Source organism: Silene latifolia, chromosome 1, assembly GCF_048544455.1.
Source record: "Silene latifolia isolate original U9 population chromosome 1, ASM4854445v1, whole genome shotgun sequence".
In the NCBI taxonomy this organism is placed as follows: Eukaryota; Viridiplantae; Streptophyta; class Magnoliopsida; order Caryophyllales; family Caryophyllaceae; genus Silene; species Silene latifolia.
This window is the reverse complement of record NC_133526.1, coordinates 138,616,346-138,622,134: the sequence shown is the minus strand read 5'-3', so window position 1 is coordinate 138,622,134 and position 5,789 is coordinate 138,616,346.

Below are 5,789 nucleotides of genomic sequence, written 5' to 3'. Positions count from 1 at the left end.
TCACAAGCTTTTGATCTCTTATTAAGAGCTTTGAGCTCTATGGATAAGAATTTAAAATTGAACTAGTTTGGTGGAGTCCTATCTCAAACCACCATTTGTAAGATATTTCTTGGACCCCTTTATTTTGTATAATATTGTACATTTCCATTTGCATTTAATTTCTTGCATGAGAGAGAAGAGAGAGAGAGTCATCTTACATGTTTCATGAGCAAATTTCAGAAAAAGATAAGGAAAAAGAGAAAATTGGTGAGAAGGGGTGCGTTATTTCATGAAAAAAGGAAGAAAAAGAAGGAAAAGACCAGAAGACGCCCGGATCGAGAGGAGGACGCCCGACCAAGACCCGCGGAAAAGAAAAAGGCTAAAACTGAAGGAGAATCCGTACGGATTCGAGCGAATCCGCCCGTCCTGGACAATACGTCCGTCTTCTTCACGGGACGCCCGTCCCGTGTGTCATCCAGAAGTAAGATTTTAAGCTGTGAAAGAATCCGTGCGGATTATTCACAATCCGCCCGTCCCGATCAAGCCGCGCGTCCTAGGCATAATACACCCGACTCTTCCCACTTCCCAGCCGAGGAAGTTTGCTGTGTTTGAATCCGAGCGGATTCTAGCAAAGACGCCCGTCTTTTTCCTCGACAATCCGCCCGTCCCGACTGAAATCCGCTCGGACTGTCCTGTTCCTGCGGATAAAATGAGTCCGACCCAACCTTATCCGTTCGGATTCCCTACTCCTTCTATATAATCACCCCCTTTCTCCCTCATTTCCTCACCTTACCAAACCCTAAAACACTCATCTCAATCCTCAAAATCACCATCCCATCCTCAAAAACACCCCCATCACCAACATCCAAATAGCACCATTGACAAACACCAAAGGAAAGGCCAAGAAATTGGTTGAATCATTCGGGAAGAGGCGCAAGGGATCAACCTCTTCAACACCGCGAGAGGTAGTACTACCAAGGAGCACCCGACCCTTAATGAGGGGAGGCATTGAACAACTCAACCACTTCCAAGATGTGCTCTTTCAATCCGATGACCACCGCCAAAAATTTGTCGAACTACTAGGTAAGAAGTACGAACCTACTCAATTTGTAGACACTAGGGTGTTGGAAATCCTTAAGATAAGGTACCCTACCGAGATGTTCTTTAATGGCCTTGGCATTGGGAAACTTTTCCATGCCCATGAAGAGACTTACCTTAGTCTCACCCTCGAATTCTTGAGTAGCCTTCGCATTATGGCGGATACCCACAACAATGTAGGCATGGAGTTTAGGTTATGCAACCTAGACCATGTTCTTTCTCTTGAGGAATTTGCCTATGTTTTCGGTCTTGAAGTACCCACCGACCATACCGAAAAGCCCGATAATTTTGGTGTGGACTTTCTTTGGAAGGCTATCTCCGGGAGGGACTTTACCCATATAAAGCGTTGCTATAGCTTTGCCATCCAACATCCGGTGATTCGATTCACCGAACGCTTTGTAGCCGGTTGCATCAATGGGAGGTACGAACAAGATAGGTGTACTCTCATCGACTTAACTTTTCTTGAGTCCTATTTGAATGTTCGAGCGGTGAGGCGTTATAACTTTAATACGCCACTTGCGATACTTACTAGGTTCCATGATTTTGCTCAAGGGACCACCCAACTCAAAACCTTCGTGATGGGAGGTCTAATTACCATTTTGGCCCACCACCTTTGTCCCGGGTTCAATACCCGAGGAACCTATACTCCTCTTGAGGGGAGGACTTTGATTGATGAGCACACCATCTTCCACAGCCACCGATGGTGTAACTACACTCGAGATGGGAGTGTGGAGTGGCACACCAAGGGATGCACTTCAATGATCCTTGAGGGATGGAAGATACCGGGCATTAACCCAAGATTGAGCCGGTACTCTCCTCCACCAAGCTACCTCCTTGATATCCAAATTCTTGATAATCCTCTTCAAAGGGAAGAGCCACACCGTCAACCACCTCGTGGAGGGCCGGGAGTACATATTTGCCCACCTTCCTACGTACCTATCCCGCCATACCCTACCCCATATACCGAATTTCAGCCGGAAATCCCAATACCCCGGGTATTAATGATTTGATGGCACTCATGAATAGAGTGGACCTTGGGGTGCATAAAGGGAGGGAAGACAACTACTTGGCCCTCTACCCCCAATACTATAACATGGCTCAACAAGGGTATATTGACCCCGATGTTCCTAAGCCCTCTTGGGCACAACCGGAGCTCTTGTTCCCAAATTATGGGGACCAAGCTTGGGGTCGAGGAGACGGAGGGCATTCTAGCCAAGGTGGAGGGTACTCGGGTCAAGGAGGAGGATTTGACCAAGGAGGATATTGGGGCCAAGCACCCGGATATGATCAAGCCGGAAGCTCTCATGGTTATGGCTATGATCAAGATGAGGATGACGAGTGAAAGAGGCCTACTTCACCACTTCCATTTGTATGATACCCATCTCTCCCTCTCTCTCTTTTGTATATACATTGCATTTAGTGTAGCTTTTGCATGCATTTGTATTATATTTCATATTGCATTTACATTAGTTAGTTCATATAGTATAGTTTGCATTGTAATATATCTCATATAATTCATGTAGTTAGTTGCATATAGATTAGAATTCATGCTTAGTTACTAATGGCCAAACCTATTCATTTCTACACTAGAAATAGTGTTTAAATCGATTTAGGTAGGTTTGATCATAAGTGACCATCGTTTAAAACATGCATCATATAGTATAGTTTAGATTGCATTCATTTGTTATATATGTCATATAGAATTGCATTTAGTTAGAGCATGCGTTCATTCATACCATATCATTGCATTTGTACTTTATTTCAAAAAAATCAAAAATCCAAAAACATGTATTTCTTTTTCATTCCTACTCCTACATGTACATTGAGGACAATGTCCAAAATAAAGTGGGGGATGGGAATTTATATTCCAAAAATGCTTAAAAATTGAAAAATTTCGAAAAATCACAAAAATATGTCTTTTAATTTCATAAAAACAAAAACCATAAAAATTTGAAAAATTGAAAAACCCAAAAACATGTTCATTCCTTTGTAGTGTAGTCATGTATATATTGTTGTATATATTTTGTTTGTTTTATCCTTGTTCACATTGATCGACTACGCCACATCCGAGACATGAGGATTTTGAAGACCGCATGGTATGATCTTTCCAATCTCCTTTTTCTTCTTTATGTTAATGACTATGTTGCTTTATTTTGATTGATGCGGTAAAAACAATGTGAACTTAGGACTTGCATTTAGTTTATATGGCATATTAGTTGGTAGAATCATTTGCATTAGAATGTATATATGTTAGTTGCATCATGGCATGTAGTTTGCATGTTAGAAAATTTTTTGCAAAACCGTCTACTTGGGAAGCTTGACTAGTGTATATAGGCCCTAGTAGATGCTTTTTCTTCTTAAGACTTTGCTTGTTAGAATACTTTTAAAACACCCTAGGATGTGTCCTACTAGTATCCTTTGACCCATGGATTAAGGCCTAGTCAAGAGTACCTTGTGGTGTGATAACTCCTTGGCTACCATTTATTCCAAAGTGACCCTTGAAACTATGCATACAACCATCATCCATGTTCTACCACATTTTGTCATCAAAGGGAATGGGCACAAAAAGAAATTGTTCAAATTTGAGTTCAATGAAATGAAAAGTGAAAGAAAGTTTGCAAAAATGCATCAAATGAAAAGAGGAGCAAAAATAGAACTCCTGTGCTTCAAATACAAGGCACCCTCGTTACTAATTGGGGTGACTTTGAAAATATTCAAAAGAAATGCAAAGAAAAGTTGAAAGTTGTCAAGTGTTGAAATGCTAAAAATCAAAAAGAAATGGCAAGAAAGTGTTCTCAAATGTTATATGCCACAAGAAATTGGGGGGAAAAACAAAAACAAAAGCAAACTCCCAAAGTGAAACTCAAAATATCTATTGATCCCTTTATCCATCGTATCCATTTTTGTGCATGGTAGAGAGGGGACGACCCTTCTTCTTGTCTAGGCAAGAGGGGGAATTCCGCGATCCTCCAGTGTTTCTAACACCATAGGGAGTCTACGCTTGACAAAAGCATTTAACGATTGAGGACAAAGGTACCCTAGCTTGACACAACTTGGAGGTGATTTATTGGTATCCTTCTAGGCTTAGTAGTTTGAAGAAATTGCATCTATGAAGGAGTGTGTACCCCTGAATTGCTTCCCTTGTAGATAATTTCCGCCACTTAGATGAGGAGAGTGGCTATTCTTTTGTAGATGCATCCATTACTTGATTTTGTGTGCTTTAATGTTTGGATGTGTCGCCATTTTGGCAAGACCCACCTTGCCTTGCAAGAAGGCATCCTACCTCATGGTTGTCTTGTTGTGAGTTGAAGGGGCGGAGTGAGACCCGCTAATTGTCTCATGTCGGCTATATTAGTAGGATAGTTTAAATAAAGGTCTAGTTTTAGTCACCTCTTTACTCGGGACGAGTAAAGGTTCGGTTTGGGGATATTTGATGTGAACATTATTTGCGCACATTTAGTCCCCTAATTGAGCCTATTTTGCATACTATTATAACATTCTATGGCCATTTTATCCGTCAAAACCTTCCTATTTGCTTTTCTATCGCATTTCATATGTTTTGTAGAAAAGGAGATAATAAGGCGGAAATTCCCGTCTTTCGTGCATATTTGGAAGCTACTTGACGATACTAGATGGACTAGTATGAAGAGGAAGCAAGGACCAAAGACCAATCCCACAAGAATAAAATGGAAGTGAACGAAAAGGGAAGAAAAGAAGAAGAATCACTGCTGAAGAACAATCCGAGCGGATTGTCTCCAATCCGCCCGTCTCCTCACAACACAATCCGAGCGGATTTCCTCCAAAGACGCTCGGATTGCCACGCCAGAATCCGCCCGGATTCCGTCGAATCCGCTCGTCTTCCATAAACAGAATCCGCCCGTCCCGACCCCAATACGCACGGATTTCTTCACAGCATAATTTCGTCTTCTCCAAGCTACAAAGAAAGAAGCCCTTCCTTCGAGAAATACCGGCTCCTCCCTGTTCCATTTAAAAAGTGTAATTACTAGTTTAGCCCTTAGTTAACCCTAAATGCATCCACCTAATTTCCACTATAAATACCCCATCTTTGTAATTAATCAAGTGTGTGGTTTTTAGGAGGAAATTCTCTTAGATTAGATTAGGAGTAGATTAGAATAAATTATCATTTAATGTTTCCATAAATTACACATTAATCTCTCCTTAATTATTGTTCAAGTTTATTATTCAAGTTTATTATTGGGTAATTGAAGATTATTGGGTTATTATTGGGAGATTGACAACCTTCCATCAATCATCAAGTTTCTTCTATTATTCTTTGCATTATTATTTGGATCATCTCAAGTTTGGTATAAATCCTTTACTCTTTACTCGTTATTGTTTATTTCCTCATTTTATTATCATGTTTATACTTGTTGTGATGATTGACACCATTAATGACATGTTTCCCCTGATAATGAGTGAGTAGTCCCTTAGCTAGGATTAGTGGGTAATTAGGGGAAACCAACATGGGATTGATTCATGCTTAATCTAATATGTTCACATGATTAAATTGCTTGCTTGTTGTGATGTCAACTTTATGCACATGTTATGTTTGATGAAATGCCAAGCCTATGAATCCTTGCATTTACAACCATCTCTTATCTACTCAACTTGACTCGTAAGATATAAACCAACTCGAGTCTTGTTATACCATGCATAGAAGTTGATTAGGAGGAAAGTAAGTCGACTTGTAG